We start from the raw sequence: 20384 nt of genomic DNA on the forward strand, positions 1-20384 counted from the left end.
CCAGTTGGATCAGTTCCCAGTGCACTATTTGCAGCCATTTGTCGTTTGTTCGTGCCTGGAGTCCTGGTGTTAGGAGGGAGGCAAAGAAAGTTTCTGCTGAATTGAACAACTTTTATTTTGCAGGGAACTCAGAGAAAAGGCTGGATGACTCGCTGGAGATATAGTTTGATGACCTCATTTTGCGGGACACTCTGTCTTGCAGCTCATTTTCAGACAAAATGTTGTATGTGGAAGGCTCTGCGGTTGCTAGTTGGAGTACTGCCGATGTGTCAGCCGAATCTCCTGCTGCCGATTTGCCAGCTGAGTGCCCTGCTGCCGATATTCCAGCCGAGTCTCTCCCCCCTTGGATGTTACTTTCTGGAATCGCCATTAACGCTGAATGCAGGGTGGCCAGGGCGCAAGTACCCTTCCATGATGCAGGTAGATGCAGGTAGGTGTGTTTGCCACACACCCAGTACATGTCCATGAGCGCTGCTCTACCCTTTTTCATGTCTGGGATGATGAGTGTTTTGTTGCATTGCTTGTTGGAACCCATCTGCACCTTTCCTTCCCCGTGAAAGCAAAGTTCATGCAGAATTTCCTTCTGGGTTTTGATAGGTTTCTCGAGAACAGTAACCCACTTAAGTTTTGCAATATGTTCGGACCAGACTGGAGCACACGTTTCTTTGACCCATTGAAAGTTTTCTTCAGTTAGTCGTTGTAGTGCCTCAGCTTTGCACATGATCGTCTCGTCATGCCACTTATTCTCTGTAAACCTTGTCCCTTTGATGACAAAAAATGGTTCTTTGATGCAAATCACTCATTGCGGCTTGCTCATGCAAGTTTTTTGTTCTGCAGCATTTCTATTGTAACTGTGTGTGACTGGAAGGTGCTCCGAATTCTACATAATACGAGATTAATTAAACATTGGGCATCCGACAAGGGCACTTCTTGAGGTACAAGTATTTTAGGTGTGCCTGATGCGTGCGGTCTGAGAGAACAAACATAGCAGCTCTCGTTTGTGGCTTGTTTTGCTGTTGCACTCATGTCTGAGTACCATTTGTGAGATTGGTCTAGGTGACGGGGTCTTCAATATCATCTAATGCCAGGCAATGGTGCACGTCATATCTTTTACCTCCCGCCCCCCATTTCCGTCTCCTCCTCCCCCTTCCCTGTTATTTATCAGTTTCACCCGTCTATAGTTTATGGGAAAGACATCTGCCCATGTTGTGTCATTGGGTTCACTAGCAGCTTGCCAGGCCTGCGGTTCTGGAGTCTCTTGTGTAACTGTAGTGGCAGCATTAAAGTAGACATCTGCCCATGTTGTGTCATTGGGTTCACTAGCAGCTTGCCAGGCCTGCGGTTCTGGAGTCTCTTGTGTAACTGTAGTGGCAGCATTAAAGTGCATTATAGTGCTTTGTGAGGTATGGTATGTGGTTGTATGCACATCAGTATTTATCAGGCCAGACTCACCCTCCCAGAAGTAATCCCCATCATACTGATTGGTCTTGTTATCTTTACTTGGTTTAATAGCAGCAAGTGAAAAACGTGGGGTTGTGACAGTATGATTTTTTATGCAACGTAGTAGGATTGTTATTTGCAGAGTGGTTATGTTTCCAGATAGTCTTAACTCCAGCCCATATGAGTGTTGAGCCCTCTCGTATCAGGTTTACCTCACTCCCCCCCTCTTTCATATCCTTAATTATGAAAGCCGCAGTCCAGTACCAGGCCGCAAAAAATAACATCACAGAAAACAGTATTGCTGCAAATTTAAGGTCACACTCCAGGCTATACGACATGCTTATTCTACTATCTACTCTATCACTATCTACATTTGTGTTGCCGTCAGTAAGTGCTCTTTTTTCTGCCATTCTTCCACCTGGAGAAGCGATATAAAATTGTTAAGTGACGTGCATATATTTTATCATTACTAACATTAATTTCTTTTTCATTGTTATCACATTACTTTTCAACTTATTTATTATTTAATCCTTAATACTTTTAGTGTGCACACTTCTATTCTGCTACTGTCTTTTAAATTTTATCAACATAAATTCCATTCTACATCATGGAAAATGTTATAATGATAGTTACTTTTCCATGCATAATGTCAATCACAATAATGTGAGAAATAGAGAGAAAGAGGGAGAGAAAGAGAGAGAGAGAGAGAAATAAAGAGCCCTACTTCATTTTCCATACACATATCTATTCCCAGTTGTACACTTCTCTTTTCTTTTCTCATGCATTGTTTCTTATTCATCATTCTGAATTTTGTCCTTTTGTTTGTATGCCTGTCCTTTATCCACTTGCAACTTTGTTGCTATTATTTTGTTGGCTTTGAGGGATTGCACTATCGCGCGTGTGTGGTGCTCATTTATCGACCTCGGAAGGATGAAAGGCTGAGTTTGGCCCTGCCGGGATTCGAACCTGCATTAGCAAACTCTGCATGGATGACAAAGCGAGCGCTCTACTCGCTGTGCCACTTGACTTGTAGTATCTGTCTCAGTATTTTGTGTGAATGGTGGCGCGATCTGTCTTGCTATGCTACGCACTGCGCGTGTCAGTTGTTTAAGGTATTCCTTAAATTCATCCCCCAGCACTGTGGCAGCTCTGTGAGCGTCTGAGGCTCCTCTTACTGGGGAAAGTGGCGTATGGATGCGGCAACCCGTCACTATTTTGTACGTACTCAAATGATGGTCTTTACTTGGTTGCGTTCTGAGTTGGAACAGTGCTGGGGGTAAGCAATACACTCAGTTCTTCTTAAGGGTGTTACACAGCTTTGATAGTTTGCTTTTGAGCAGGCCGTTGATTTTTTCCACCTGTCCGTTTGCCTGCCAGTGATAAATGGAGCATAACTTGTGCTTAACACCCAGTAATGTGGTTACTTTTTTGAACTATATCATTTACAAAGTGCGTGCCGTTATCCGACCTTATAACATCACATATGCCCCACCTCGAGAAAACTTCCCGCACTAGGAACATTGCGGCACATTTCGCGTCCGGGTGGGGGCATGGTCCAGCTTCCACCCACCTTGAGAATGGACAAACTATCACAAACAGATATCTCGCTCCATTACATCTTTCCCCCATATGCACATAGTCAATATGGAGCTCTCTAAACGGGCCCACAGGATGCAGCAGCGTTCCTCGCAACGTCCTCAGAGTCATTCCTGAATTGTATGTCTGGCACGTTGTGTATTCTACTGTGAATTTTGACAAGTTTTCCTGCAAATTTGGAACAAACCAATGTTCCTGTATTTCAGCTGCAATGTGTTGTTTAGTCACATTTGTTGGGAAGTGTAGTTGTTGAAATGCTATTTCTAATAACTCCACTGACCTTACTACCTTCCCCGTTAGTTCCTGTCTCCATATTAAATCTGTCACGGACTGTTTACAACCTCTCTTCCCCCACAACTCTTGTTCTTCTGTAGGTGCACGTTTTTGGAGCTCTATTATTTGGGCAATTGGTGTATGGCTGTATCCCTCCTCTTGTGTATCCGTACTGGGTGTTTTGACAACGCACTCCATTGCCTGCGGAATATTGAAATAAGCAGCGTCTTTCGCTGCAGCATCGGCTGCTGCATTTCCCAATGAGATCGCGTCTGTGTTGTTGGTATGTGCTTGACACTTCACCAACGCTACCACTGATGGTTCGGCTAGTGCTTCTATCAGTTCATTTAATAGGGTTGCATGTTGTACTGGTGATCCATCTGCCCTTCGAAACCCTATTCGTCACCATCGTGACAACCCTGAGTGCACTGTTGTTGTAGCATATGCCGAATCAGAGTATATGGTGACAGCACATCCTTTTGCTGTATGCAGCGCTTCAATAAGCGCTGTCATTTGCGCTGCTTGAGGCGAGTAGTGAGAGGGGAGGCGTTTCTGCACAATAATCTCATATCCTTCTTTCTCCATTCTTACAACTGCCGCCCCTACATGCTTTTGTCCTGTCTCACTGTCTATTGATGCTGACCCATCTACTAAGTATATTTCCCCCTCTTGTAGCACATTTTTACTCGCCTTGGGAATATCATCTTCCTCTCCCTCATATGATGATTGTCCTTAATCTTTGTAAATCCACCCATATATTGTCTGTAAAGGCCCACTCCCCGACTTGCAAGTGCAATACAAATAAATGTGACACACCCCAATGGGGAATGAGACTAAGAGAACAGGCTGCGAGAGTTAAGTTTCGTTTATGTAAAATTGGCATCCAGAGAACTCTGCTGCCCGAGAGTGCTCTGGCAAACAACACACTTACAATTGATTACAAGGGCAAAAAACGTCATCAGTGATGTCAGATACAAATGTTAGAAAATTTCATTATGATTGGACACAAGACCATAATGTAAAGGTGCAGGTAGGCGCTGCTCCTCCATGGTTGGCTGCTTGGTTGGCGGGAGGGTGAGCATCACGAGGTCCATCTGTCTGTGTCCAGATGGGGTGAGGGTCAGGTCACGGTGAGGTAGGGCGGGCCCTAACTAAGCTAGCGTGAGATACTACCATTATACATGCACTAAATAATAGTTCTATTGAGTATATCATCATAAATCTATACATCGTGCCCATATAATCACAGCATTATTCATTGGGACTTATATGAAGTACCGAGTTTAGGGTCATGGTCAGTAAGATAACATTGACTGTGGGGTGGGTCCAGGTGCGTCAAAGAGGCTATAAGACATTCGGACATTTGTTAGTTCTAGGGTGGAATATACTGTGACAGAGGTCTGATGTTAGTTGGGGGCACACTGGGGTGAGCTTCACAGCAGGCTCACATGTCTGGTACATCAAGAGAATACCTTGCGGGGACACAGGGTTATAGTGGCAGTAATTTTCCAACAGCTGGAGTAAGAGGGCACGTAAGAGGGCACGGCAGGTTTGTGGAGATGGATGGACTAAAAATCATGTTCCAGGCTGGTTCACACATAGGACAGTGATCTCAGAGGAAGAGTCAAAATGTAACATTGGTGTATTTCTTTCAATTACCTGTGGCTCATCCATGAGAATGGAGCTGCGAGGCTTTCAGGTACAGTGAGAAAAGGTGGGGGCCATGAGCGCGGTCTGCGCGGCGCTGCAGAGGGTAGAGTAGCCTTTTCGTATTATCGCAGTGAGGCCTAGTCCGAAGATGGAGTTGAGGGTACACAAAATGGAAGCCCAAGTGTCCCACACAACAACCCCACATCTGCTACTGTTTGCATGCTTATGAGCAATGGAAGTGTCCCCCATTATTGTGCGAGCAAGTGGTTTACATCGTGCTTAATGTCTGAGGGGGGGCCTAAATGACCCCTCACTCCCACACATGTCCCATGTGACTGTTCTATTTACACCCCTCCATAGCCTGGTCAGAATGTAATTTGAACTCATCCCATTGTGAGAAGCTTACTGCTTCCTGTCAAATCTGATTTCTTTAATATGTACATTCTTTTGTGGCCAAAAGAGCATTGTTCCTTCCTGTATATGTATAAATAAAATAAATAAATACAGCTCTCCAGTCTGCATCCCCAATCGGCCACTTAAGGCTTGGGAAGTAAAGCGCACTGAGACTTGCAAAGCCCATTGGGCGGACGTGCTAGATAACTTAAACTGTTCATGGGGAACCACATTTCTCTTTGACACATAAAGTCAGCCCAGGAGCACATGGGAGTGCATTCGCTGGGCTTGCTTTGGCTCTTGTATAATGGGCAACTCTGGCAGGTCTGCGCCCTGTCACCCATCATGGATGAGCTGCCCCTGGACTAAGGACTAAGTACCTTTGAGGAGAAAAACATCTATAGCAATGTGTTGTAAAAGTTTCTATTTAAAACACAGAAAAGTAATCAACACAAAGGTTGTCAAAGGTGGGTTCATTTTGCCAGTTCATGTTGCCATTGTCATGGTGATCATACCGAGATTGCAAACATATGAAATAGAAAATGTTTTTTTACTCTACGATAACATATTTATGTATACATGTATTTTCTGGCTGAAGATTGTCCTGGCCTGCTGGTGATGAATGAATGCTGATTGAAACTTGGTGCAGATGTCTGAATTGACAGCTCAAGAGATTGTTGTTTGCAGTGTAGTGTTCTGAATGTGTCAGTTGGGGGCCTGAGCTGGTGTGCATGAGGCTGGACGGTGTGCGATCTCTTCTATATATTACTTAAGAGTATTTATAATTAATAAATAATGGCTCCCGGAAGGATTAATACAGTGGCAGACAGAGATATATTTCAAAATGGATACCTCAGGCACAAAATGGTGTCCAATGTTAAGGCCAAGTGTGAAAACCCTGAGTCATGCTGATAAGCAACCAGAGTCTGATACATGAGATGGTCTTTGGCAGCATCTCGCAGTGAGATATTTGAGTCGGGGAGGTTAAAGTTGGAACTTGGCAGGAAAAGCAGACAAGATAATGATGAAATTTGGCATCATATAATAGAGATTATTCATTTCTCCCTGGTATAAGGCATTAATTAACTTGCCAGAACCTCGAAAAGGTAGATAAAGGATTGACAGTGATGTGAGAAGTGTTATAAATGTGTCTAGCCATGTCTAAAATAAGCTTATTAGTTTTGTGTGTCAGAAGTAATTTTTAATGCCAACTATGACTAATGTGGGTTTGGGGTGCACCAGATAAGTCACTCAATCATGGTAAAGTTAGTTTTATCCTTTGACTAAGAGAACCTATCAAAAGCATACTCTGACCACAGTAGACATTTGCATGAGGATGTTGCATCATCCAAAAAGCCTATAAAAGTAAGTTGAAGGTAAAATGTGCTGAGTGCTTTTCCAGAGAGTCTTATAACCTCATCTAATAAAGACTGTTGAGAAAACCTCCTGGGCACCCGATTTTCTTCTGCCTTTGTCTCTGAGAGAGGTCATAAATGCCACTTGTTTGATGGGATGGAAAGAAGACCCCCAGTTCAAACCTGCGGAGGTAGAATATGTTGTGTAGCAGTACCCAATTTTGAAGTTGCCGTTATAGCAGCATATTACAAAGCAGTAGAAGTTGTATTAGCAGTAGCAAGACTGTGGTTGTCAGTATTGCTGAAGGTAACTGTGGGACCACGGAACGTGTTCTCACAGTTACATTGCAGGAGGAAGTTGGCAGAAAGAGGCATAATCTCAAGCAAGAACATCCTGGCAATTTTACATAAGACACAGCAGAATGTAGAATTCAAGAAGTTGGTGTCAAAGTGTGAAAAGATACTTTTGTCAACTACATCTATTGTTTCTTGGAAAGAAGTCATCCAAGAAACTCCATTGGTGCTGTTAATTATTTGTGCAACTGTAAAGAAGAAAGTCTTTCACAAAACAAGGAAGAGACTTTGACCAGTGGATTTTATTTGTGTGCACTTTTAGTTTCTTTGGAAGTTTTTCAAAACTTTGGTTGATAATTTTTGTTACTTGGATAAAATTGACTTTGGGGCATTTTGGAGGAGCAATATCTGCCCAGGACCAAGAGAAGTCATCCAAGACACTGGGTGTTTGGTAACCTTTTATTTATGTTGTATTTTGTTATGTGAATGTTTATATTGTTTAGGGTGAGGATTAGTTTTGTGAATGCTGGGATATGTCCTATAGATCTTAGAATAGGTAGGGAATCCCCTGGTAGAGTAGGTTTAGTTAGGATTTCTGTTGTTAATGTTTGTTTAATAAAATGGCAAATCCTGAGAAAACTCAATACAGTTTTGTTAGTCTCACATTACTGACCCCTTACACTATATGTATAATAAAGCTACTGAGACTTTTCAAACCAAGACATTCTCAACCACCATCTATCCTCCTTTTGGTCATGTTTTTGACGAGTGAACAAGGACTCATAGGACTTTAAGGAAAATTTGAGGAGTGCTGCTGTGGCAGAGCAGATAAAGATAGACAGCCCACTGCCCCCCAAGAAGTGTCACCATCCTCCCACCAGATGTGCAGGGAGCTCAAAGGAAGGAAACTGACTGCATCTGATCAAGTACATTCCCTGCACAAAGCTGCCCAGCATAGGAGCCACCTATGTCATCTTATCAAAGATAGTCAGGGCTGTTATCCGCCCACGCTTGAACTATTGTAATTCTCTTCTGGGTGGTGCTAGCAAAGAGGACATCCATAAACTACAGAAAGTTCAAACTGCAGCCATACGTATTGTCTATCATATGGCTCGAAATTAACGAACATATACAGCCCAGAAGGAGCTGCATTGGCTACCGGTATCAGCCAGGATTTTGTTTAAGTTGCTGACACTAGGTCTGTGTAAAAAGAACCCTGGGGTAATGGACGCTCCTTTCCGGTCCTGACAGCACAGGCTTGAAACGAACTGCCAGAAGAACTCTGAAAAGGAGGAAAATCACCTGGTTTGCAGCAAATATTTGAAAGCCAGATTGTTTGTGTAAATATTCTGAGATTTGAGCTGCTTTCCTTTTCTAATTACGTTGCTCCTTTTGAGTGCCTGAACGCCCTAGGGATTTGGCGCTATACAAATAAATTAACATAACATAACCATTCCCCTGCAGCACAAAGGGTTTGGTACTGGCCACAAAACAATGTATCCTGCATTCTTCCGCTAGGTCTTGTAAAGGAGGCAAGCTGCCACCAAAGCATAAGGTACATAGGTCACACATATTGGCACAGTTCCTGCGCAGTCTGAATAAGTGTCACAACAGATCTCTTCTGCCAACATTTATTCAAATCATCCTTCTATACCTCTTGCAGGGCTCAGTTAAAGCACTCCTAAATCGGATTGTCAGCTCTTAATGGGAATGCACCCATAACATTTGACAGCAGTCCATGCAACCAGTAGGAGGACACATGTCATGTCACATTGACAACATTAGGGAAATAAAACAATTAGCCCGTACAGTAACGGCTCCCTGGCAATGGTAGATCATTGCAGCAAACAAGGGCAGAAACCTGAGGCAACACCATGATGCAGAGGTCAGCACTGGTGCACAGTGGAGCCATGTAAACAATGGACTTTGTTATAGATGGCTTTCCACTGTGCACATCACAGGCAGTCTTGCGGCACTGCCCGGTTTCCTCCAACTGATGATGTCCAAGAAATTTCAGGCTGATGCTCATAGTGCATTGTCGCCATCCCTAATGCACTTGCATTCCCATGCATGGTGTTCCTGACCAGAAGGCGAACAACATTAAACGATCACTACAGGGTCTCCTCAACTGCAATGGCTCTCAAATACGCATGGGACATGGAGATCATGAACTCTCTAGTGCATGTTGATGAACAAAGGGCTGCAGTCAAGGCATACCTGATAATGGCATTTGAGGATTATCCTGTGGACATTCTATTTTAGAGCTTCGGATAGCTAGTACTTTGGCGTTCTGCCAGCAGGGACCCAGCCTTTTGTGGACACTCAAAGCACTGTCATATTTTAGGTGATATTTCTGTCATTAAATAGGTTGCAGGGGTAGATGGTTGAAAATGTTTGATGGCCCATGGTTTGGATTATGTTTTAGGGGGTCTTAGGCTATATTATTTATTTAGGGAAATGCAGTGTGTAATGTGTGGGTGGGGTTGAGCTCCGGCACCTATTTTACCAGACTCAGTTTAAGAATGATGTACTCTTTTAACAACTTTTAACAACTTTATTACTTTAACTGTCAATCAGTAGTAGTCACAAAACAAGCAACAACAGTTTGCCCTTGTCACATGTCTCTGCATCCTGAGCTGGCTCATTGTAACACATGAACATGATGACCCGCACTGGTGTGGCAGTGCTAGTTATTCATTTTTATGAATACCAATGGGGCGGAAAATGACAATGGCCTGCACTCATGCTGGCCATGCCTGTGCACCACTCCAATTAGCCTGCATACTATTGATGCAGCTGCACTACTGTAACAACCAGCAGCAATGCCGCAGCAGGGTGGGTTGACAACAACAGGAAAGCCAGCAGTACCAAGCTCAGGGCAATACCAGGGAAAAAGCCATCGCAGAGGAGGAAGCCCTTTCCTGAGTGCCAACCTGCACAAGAAGATCTACAGTGTTTGACAGAAGCTTTAAAGGCATGGTCCAGTAAAAAATGTTATTGTCCCTACGGGTCGGCCATGTTTTTTTAAGCCTAAGTGGCTCGATTTTAGAAAACTTTCCTATGGACCTTACCCGAGTTTTCGTCCATTAAACGTGCGCGAAAACAGGCACCAGGGAGCCGCCATTTTGTGATAATCCTATCACTTGCCGCATCGCCCTGGCTGACCTGCTTCTGCGGCACTAAATCAATTCCCCCGCCCCTGAGCCTGACATTATCAAAACATTCAAATTCCCCGCCTCTCTCCGTGACGTTACTGTGCTGAGTAGGCAAACGCACCCAGTCGTCTTCTACGTGACACACAGAACCCAGAAACCAACACAGACCATCTCACAACACAGCGCACCACAATTCGGAATATGAAACTGTACTTTAAAATCAAACAGCAACACGGTAGATTTGGTAAAGTACATTTATTTGACATTAAATGTTTAGAGAATATTCAGCAATTGCCATATGAACTCCGAAAGCCATTTATTTTCTTTTATCTGTATCCGCAAATCCGTGTAAGTTTATATTGAGTCACGCGCTGTTCCTTTATGGTACACAGGGTGTTGGTTTTCATTCAAAGAGGCACTTTTGTCGCACGTTGAACCGCAAGGCTGTTCCATCAAGTAGGCACTAGGCCAGTGTAAAGGTTGATATGTTGCTTCTAGCCACTAGTACAGCGTAAGGGCATGTGGGCCCTTGGCAATCGTCCCATAATATGGTTAACGTGCTCCAGTTCTTCACACAAAGCTGCAGGTGTCTATTGAAGAATCCGTCTGCCGGTGTCTCAAACCGATGACAGTAGCAGAACGGGATCAAATACCTGTTATGAAAACAGAAAAATGATTTTATTTATTACGGCCGATCAGAAACTATTTGCTTGCAACGATAGTTCAATGGAGTATGTTCGGCTCTAAAATCAATGCGGAAAGTAACGAAATAAATCGAGGCCAACACACAATGAGAAACAACAGTTATTCTACATGTGTGTGGAATGATATGATATATGATATGGCATTTGTAACGTGCCTATACACAAGTGTTTCAAGGCGTGACGAGGCAGGGGGGGAACAAGGGCAGACAGACAACGATCCTACTAGGCCAGGTGTCTTTCAGATCGCGCAAGGGGAAGGGGAGAGGGGGGTAAAGTGCTGTACATGGTTAGTAGAATAGAAGATAAATAATAGGGCCAGCTGGTGGCAAGAGCAAGGTAAATGCCGGGAGAAGGGACTGAAAGATACAGAGACAGTCCCGTAGTGCAGGTAGGCAGTGCAGGGAAAAGTGGCTGAGCCAAGGACCGATATCGGTGAGACCTGTGGACCTGCATGCCCATGTGCCCACCACGAACACGTTTTCCTTGCTTTTCCTAGCTCTTCATTCATTCATTTATTCATGCATCCATTCATTAATTCTTCATTCCAGTATAAAAGCGTCTAAAGATTTACTCACATTATATTTGAAATTTCCATTGTGTCTCTGCGTAATGCAGTCTGTAAATCCGACCGTGCTCTTGACAACGATTTTTCGTATACTGAACTAAAATGGAACTCGGTCTAGTTTCTGAATTTTCTGCCTTAACGTCTCTTACGTTATTGCGCACCCCCTTAAAATGAAGTTCTTTCGGCATGGTCCCTGTCTCAAGGTAAAAAAACAATAGACCCTTATACTTCCAGTGCGACTTGTGGGCCTCTTCTGGGCGCGATCTGAAAATCAAAGCCGCTGTCCTTCGCATTCTTTATTTGCAACATCCCGTAGTAAAGGCATCTGTGAGAACTTGAAGTTTAGAATCCCTCTATGTAGTGCGCCACAATGTGCAAATGCGAACTGACTTCTCTCCCAAATGCCACGGCCCGCTTGGCCCCCAATTGTCCCCGTTGTCTGCGAGCTATGAAGCCCCAAAGAATCATAACTATGGAGACATTTAATTTTTGGCGGAAGGTCATGGAAAGTATAAAGTAGCACAGGAGTTGAGTTAAAAGTGAGATTTATTGTTTGTTTGTTTGTTTTATTATTTGCAGTACGCAAGCCTCCCCTCCGTTAACAGTACGCAACAGTGCGCAGCATTTACATTTACATGAGATGAGACATGAGGAAAATATATACATACACATATATGAGGTGAATAGAGAGAATTCAAAGATGACACCCAGCTTGTTCGCCACCCATGATGGTGAAGGTAGGGGTTAGGGTTACAGGTACACTGTACAATAACATTCATTTACAAAAAAGACAATCGTATTGCAATTATTTAAACCAGGATTTGTACTTCACAACCAGCTGTGCTTCTGGTGGACATGGCACAGTTGCAATGTTCGGTGGCAATGAATCACTGCTCTGCACAGAAACGTCCAACATTCCATATCTGTGCTTCTCTAACACAGCAACAATAAGGCCTTTCACAAAGTCGAACTGCATTTCATCATAGACTGGTTTGATCACCCATTGCTTACTTCATTTTGAAAACACCTTAGTGTAGCGAGGCATCCTTACTTTACCCCTAGTCCTAGATTGTTCACGTCCGACATTGCTGTTATGGGCCAAGACCGCTAGTAGAGTGCGATGTTTCATGCCCCGAAAGCTAAAATGCAAGCGCTTTGGCCTGTACTTTAGGCACATATTGTGGAACACCTCCAAATCTCCTCTGTGACAGAATTCTGTCAGTCCTCTCAAATCTCTTGATAGAGTTTTGTCGAAAATAATCTTCTCAATGGCTTTGTGTGTCAGTGAAGATGGAATCAACCACTTCTTCTTCCTTGCCTCCTCTGGGGACAAAGGGTCATGTTCACATTGGTGGAAATGTAGGTTTTCTGACCAGCGGTGAACGTTGGTACAGTGGTGCATCAGTGACCGCCATTTTTGAAGTAGTATTTCCACTGACCCTTCACAAGTTTTTGAGCTCCACCAAAGATGGTTGGTGATAGACTGGGACCACTGCAAAATACTTTCAAAACCTTTTTTTTTCCTGCAGCCGAGATTTTCTTACTGATTGATTTAGCAAGATGCCATACGTCAAATTGATGATTAATAAGCGGGAACTGCTCTCTCATTGTCTTGGCAATTGAAACGTGTCTGTCCTTGGCTATGAGGTCGATGTGCATTCCCCTTGATTGTAGATATTCCACTGATTTTATAAATCCTAGTTTCTCCATGGCCACTGAGGATGTACATTGTGTTACCTGCACGGCCACCGAACTCACAATTTTCATACTATCCATGTCCTGAAAGTGGTAGGTGCAGTACTTGGCAGAAAATCCAGGGCTGTCGCACTGTCCATCGCCGGCTACCCTGAAACGTTTCCCTTCAAATGTACTTGCTAGAGACAATTGTTCAATTTTCCAAGCATCGCTAATGGCCGGAAACAGATAATCACGTTGGTATATGTAGTACAGCGATTTAGAAATGAAATGGAGTCCCACAAACTGAAAGAAAGCCTCTAACTTTCTAAAACTGAAGCCACTAAAAAGTGATGCAGCTGCACACAGTAGATTGCTTGCTGGCATTTTCCCAAGCATCGTTTGGGCAGACCATGAGAACCTATGATTTAATCGACAGGCGGCCTTTATTTTGACGTTACTGCCTTTTATTTGACGAGTTACATTAATCAATGGCTTCCCACATACTTTCCCTCTAACTGAATGCCCACATTTCAGCATACTTATAATTTCCATCAAACAACTGTCGAATACAATGTATTTGCTCTCTTTCATTAGACTGTCATCCTGCGTCAACGTTGTTTCGGCCTGTGACGTTGCAGAGATTTCAACACATTGGAAAGTAATATCGCTGCTATCAAGTTCTGATGCGTCTATGGATGCTGCGGCTGGTTAATTCTCTGTCATTTTGACATCTACTACTTCAACATTGATAGGAGAACACAACAATGTCGACATGTTTTTGGGTGGCAATTTTTTGGCGGGTGTAGATTGCGTGAATTGATCTGCAACTACTTCAGAGCTATCTTCAATACAGTCAATATCATCTTCTTGTGGTGGTGCGGTCGCACTGTAGCAATGGTCCAATGCAACTTTGCTGTATTCTCCAAACACAGTTAATTCATGTTCTGGCCAGTGGACATGAGCATCTCGAGCCTGAACACGCCTCGCCTCAATTAATAGTTCCTCCATAGTGTACATGGTCTGGCAAGCAACATCTCTCATTCGCTTCACTGTCTGTGTATGTATAGTTCTGACACCCACGGGTAACTAGAGTAGAGATTGGAAAAGGGATGTTCAGTTTAAACACAAGATAAAGTGTAGTCCAATTGACTGGAAAAAACATAAAATAGTCCCCAGCACAAACATTTTTTTAAAGTTATGAACTGCTTGTAACTAACCTTTTTTTGTTTTTTTTTCTTTGCAACTTTTTTGACTCGACCTTCAACATCTGCACGCTGTAGTTCCGATTCATTTCCGCATGTCCTCCCTTCCTCTTGCACTGCAACGACTATATTTTCTGTATCCGCATACACAGCAATGAATGAGGCTTCATCGTCTCCCTGAAACATAGTACTTTCATTACTATGTATCAAAATATTGTTAGCATAAAACACACGTGAGGACGAACACACAGGTACATCTCAATAGCCAAACACGATTTAAACATTGTGTGCAACAATCAAACGACAAGTATTCGACCTGTGATGATCTATTTTCGATGGAACTGTCAGTATCCATGCCTCTGGCTCTGCATGGACTGCCATGAATGGTTGTATTGGAGAGGAGGCATCAGCATCTCCCTGAAACACAGTACTTGCATTAGTATGGTTTTCAATATTGGAACCATAACACACACTTGGGGTCGACGGCACAGGTACATATAGAGAGATAACCACAAATGATGCATTGTCTAAAACAATCAAGGAAAATATAAATATGCAGATTTCATCGACTTATTTCTCCGATTCCTTTACATCTGCATCATCAAAATTGGATGTTGTGATTGTAGTGGAAGCTCTGTCGTCTCCCTGAAACACAGTACTTGCATTAGTATGGTTTTCAATATTGGAAACATAACACACACTTGGGGTCGAACGCAAAGGTACATATAACGAGATAACCACAAATGATGCATTGTCTAAAAGAATCAAGGAAAATCTAAATATGATCACACTTCATCGAGTTATTTCTCCGATTTATTTACATATGCATCATCTAAATGGGATGTTGTGATTGTAGTGGAAGCTCCGTCGTCTCCCTGAAACACAGCACTTGCGTTAATAGGGAAGAAAGTATAGCAAATGGAATCACGTTATATGATCACGCATGATGGAGCTGTCAGTATCCATACCTCGTGCTGCTGAAGAATATCTATGGATGTTGCAAATGTAGTGCGCACTTCCGAAAGCTGTTGCGCCGATTCGTATACGCATGGTCCTGTTTCCATTTCCCCTGGAATTACTTGAATGTCAGGCTCCGCATCAAGTGCAGGGGTTGACGCTCCATCAACTGCCTGAAACATAGTACTTGCATTAGTGAGGATTACAATAGTGAAAACATAACACACACCTGGGGTCGACAGCACAGGTACATATCAACGGCTAACCACGAATGAAACATTGTGTAGAACAATCAAACGACAAGAATTCCAGCTCTGATGATGACGCTCGATGGAGCTGTCAGTATCCATACCTCCTGCTGGTGAAGAACATCTAGAAATGTTGTAGATGTGGCGGATTCTTCAGCATCTCCCTGAAAGACAGTACTTTCATTAGTATGGATAACACCAATTATAACTGAAAACAAACACCAGTGGACGATAACTAAGGTGTTTATCAATTGGAAAGCACTAACCAAACATTCGATAAAATAATTACACAATAGAATAAAACTATTACTTGACATGCATAAAACAAGTCTGTAGCGGATTAGCCTAGTAAGATTACCTGATACGCGCTAGAAGTGGTTGATAACTGCGACCACGTCAAGGATGTAGAATGTTCTTGCTTCAGATTCAAGGGATAGTCAAGAAGTTGTAAAGGTAAATTAATGATTGATAATGAAATGCCAATATTAAAAATAGCCATGTAAGGCGACAGAATACTTGAAAAATGCTGTTCCCATATATATATACATTTCGTTTGTGGGTTATGAAATCGAAAAATAATATATTGATAAATGTCATTATTCAAAAAGCTATACACTCATATCAATATCGAAATTATTACAAGGGATAGAACACCTACAATATCAATTAATCCATTCGGCTACCTACACACTACTGCAAGGCCTAAAGCTAAATCCGGACACTTGACTCACCAGTGGCGGAATGTGGACGAATAGAGTGGGAATAGCGTTTGCAAGCAATTTCTGTGTCGTTCGCCGTTTATTCTTCTTTGTTACCCAAGATGTGGTGTACATGTCCAAGGAAAAGTGCCGGCTGAAGATGCGGTATCGATCACCCCTCTTGTCCTGTAAGACTTGTTGGACTCTACTTTCCAGCTCATCCAGTGGATATCCGCAATGCCTGACCCAATCTCTTATTCGATCAACAGTTTTCGGGAATACATGCATTGTAGTGCCTTCAGATTTCGCATGGGTCTTCGAAGGGCAACCGCTAATCGAACAGGCAGGCATTGTTGATAAATCTGAAAAGTAAATATCAACATTATTATACAATCTTCATGAATAAAGATTTGATACAAAAGTAAATTAATCATACAATGATCAATGCAAGGTTTGTTTTGGTCGCAGGCACTATACCAGTTCATTTTGTGCGGCTTAGTATTTGCATAAGTTGCAGAAATGTATAATTGATGTGACTGAAATCTGAATATGTGACTTGTCCCTTGGATGTTCTGTCTTGCACGAGAAGGAAACATGCTTACATTATAGACTGGACCCCCGAAGGATGCAATTCGATGACAATGGACAAAGATAAAAATAAATAGATCTATTGATAGCATAGCAATGGAAACTCAAGTCAATAGCAATGAGACCAATGAACATAGCACTATTGTGTACTCTACCCGCAAATTGATAGAAATTTAAAAATCTGCGAAATATGACTAGGATACATGGCCTTACCTTGACCAACAAACAGTTGGATTCAGCAAGCAGAGCAGTATGTTGCAGGAGAATAGGTGGGTGGCCACAGGTAGCACACTGATGGGTTTGCTCTAAGCGGTCACAGAAGTTCACGGATAGCACGACGACGAGCAGATTAGCGTAGATCTCAGTGGTTGCCAGGTAGCACGTTCAGGAGTTGACTTGCAAAGCACAAAGATGTTCTCATGAGACATAGCAAGTGGTTTATAAAGTATTAGAAACAGGGGTGTGTTTGTGAATGAATGACGTATGTATGTCCTGGTCTTAGGGGGCGGCCTGCTTCAAGGGGAGGCCTGGCTGGAGACACGGGGTCTGATGAGGCCATGTGACCGATGGCCCCTGGATGTGGGATACCTTTTGAAGTGTACATGCTGTTTGGCACCTTGGCCATTTGTGCCCGTGACAGCCCCCCAAGCCAGCGCTCATCCCCGGGTGCGAACCGCCTTTGATAGAGGGGGGTGGGATGGATGGGCCTGGGGCATGCAGATAAGGCACAGGAAGACTGCTGAATGGAGACACACTTATGTGGATTGCAGGGAGGCGGCCTGCTTCAAGGGGAGGCCTGGCTGGAGACACAGGGTCTGAGGAGACCATGTGACCGATGGCCCCTGGGCGTGGGATACCTTTTGAAGTGTACATGTAGTTTGGCACCTTGGCCTTTCGCGCCCCTGACAGCTCTCATCCCCGGGTGTGAACCACCTTTGAAAGAGGGGGTGGGATGGAGGGACCTGGGGCGTGCAGATAAGGCACCGGAAGACTGCTGAATGGAGACACACTTATGTGGATTGCAGGGGGGCGGCCGGCTTCAAGGGGAGGCCTGTCTGGAGACACAGGGTCTGAGGAGGCCATGTGACCGATGGCCCCTTGGCGTGGGATACCTTTTGAAGTGTACATGTATTTTGGCACCTTGGCCGTTCGCGCCCCAGACAGCCCCACATGCCAGCGCTCATCCACGGGTGCGAACTGCCTTTGATAGTATATTGTTGCTTATCAATAACAAATGCCACATACTAGAGATTCTTGTGAGCACGGACCCACACTTCAACCGGTGTATTATAGTGGTCAAGACCCTTAACCTAAGGCCTGTATAATCCAATGGTAATTGTTAGTATAGATATATGTGTGACTTTTATAGAGACATAATCTACTGAAAGACTTTGAACAAGTGTTATTTAGTGCATGCATTATCGAGAATATGTTATGTTAGCTTAGATAGATAGTGACCACCCTGCTTCACAGCGACCAGACCTTCACCCATTCGGAGCACAGATGTCTGACGTCCATCCTTGAATGGAGACACAATTGATACATTTAAAAAATCAAAACAACTGTTGTTAAAATATATGTGGTGTTTTATTTTGTATCTTATTTTCATGACACAAAAATACAAGACTTTAAAGATTATACAGGTCAGGTTGCAGCACAGCGAGAGAAAATCCCCTGTACTGACCGCTGTCACTCGGGAACGTTTCTCTTATGGCACGAACGGAACAGGCAGGTATCACTCTTCGAACGCGGTGTCCAAGCCTCCCGTGGAGCCACCATGTAAAGGAACGATAGGCCACCAGTCTGTACCACCTGTGAAAAGGAATGAAACAAACTGTTTTTAAATGACCAAGATAAGTTTAATAAACGTTTGTTGTCAATGACAATTCTTGTAACTAATGGCATTCTGCACGGACAAATGCTATCTAGACAATGCACACTATTGAACGACTTTCATGCGTTACTATGATATGAATATATCATTTTGGATATAGTAGAAGAACATGAAATAGGAGTGGCATGACAAGCAGAGTATACTTACTCGTTACTCGGATTACGAGGACGAACAGTTGCGCGAAGTTTGTGCATAAGCACCATCATTATTCTCAACACGACCCGTGTGAGACAGGCTGCCCTGAAGTCTGGCAGCTCGGTGATGCATTGCGGTCGTGGCTCGCCTTCCGAAATGTAGGCCAGGCATCCCGAGTTTTCTCGGCAGCAGCAGTTCTCGTCCTCGGTTGGCATTAGCTCGCACCGATTGCATGTGCACCAGGTGGAGACGCCATCCATGCGACTAGGCCCAGGCTCTTCATCCGTTGAATCGTCCTCCCAACTGCCGTCCGAATCCCCATCGTTTTCGCGTGCTTCCCTTTCCAGTAGTTCCTCCTCGGTATACTCGAGCTCGTACATGTAGGGCATTATTGTAGCCATTGTGTGGTAAACAAAGTAAAATAATTTACCGAGATGGTACAGGTGTTCACACGGGCGAAGGTAGCTGACCAGAGCACAGAAACGAGTCACAGAATACTCAAAGTAACACAGAGAGAGGAATGGAATCGAAGATCTGCTGCTGTGTGTTGGGAAACGGTCTGTTTATACTTATTGAGGAAAGAGGCGTCCTGCCATTTCCATGGCGACACGTCATTAGCTGAGGCGCGGCAATTGTTGACACGAGATGTGCTTTGGCGTTGGGAAATGAGCGGTACGAGTCTGCTGATGATAGGCTCAGGAACGGGGGATTTGATTTAGTGGCGCAGAAGCAGGTCAGCCAGGGCGATGCGGCAAGTGATAGGATTATCTCAAAATGGTGGCTCCATGGTGCCTGTTTTCGCGTGCGTTTAATGGACGAAAACTCGGGTAAGGTCCAAAGGAAAGTTTTCTAAAATCGAGCCACTTAGGCTTAAAAAAACATGGCCAACCCGTAGGGACAATAACATTTTTTACTGGACCATGCCTTTAACCCCAAATAGGATGATACTGTGGGGAGCAGCAGTGGGCGCTGATAACAATGGCGCAGAGAAGCCTGCCTCAATGTGTCACAGGCATGCTAGTAAATATTTGGGCCCTTGCACTTATTTTTTGCAAATTAAGCACTGGTGAAATGGATAGTGTTTAGGGGTGTTCCGCACAAACCGGCAGTTTGGTTTTATTTTTTTAAGCCATTGTCATCTGAGGAAACATGTATTTCATGTCATATTTTGTGGAACCAAGGGTAGTAGATGGAATATTGTTGAGTTGTTAACTCAGTACCAAATTGTAGGGGCAACATCACTGCATCTGCTACTATGGGCCATCCGTATCAATTAATGAGTAATAGATCCTTCCTGTATGTCACAGGGAATTTCTTATGCAGTGTGAGTCGTAGGCATCGGCGTCTAGGGAACCATATTTAATTAAAGGCCTTGTTAAAGGCCGCTCTTGTTAAAGGCCACACATAAACTCTTTTACATTATCGGTTTTAGGTATAGACCGCTTTTAAAACTTATTTATGTATGGGCCTTGGTAATGGCCTTAGGGCAAATCATAGCTTACATAGTAAATATAGTATTATCTAGACTTTAAACACATCTGTTATCAATTTGTTTTCATA

This window comes from Ambystoma mexicanum, chromosome 7q (genome assembly GCF_040938575.1).
Source record: "Ambystoma mexicanum isolate Mex_15411 chromosome 7q, UKY_AmexF1_1, whole genome shotgun sequence".
Taxonomy (NCBI): Eukaryota; Metazoa; Chordata; class Amphibia; order Caudata; family Ambystomatidae; genus Ambystoma; species Ambystoma mexicanum.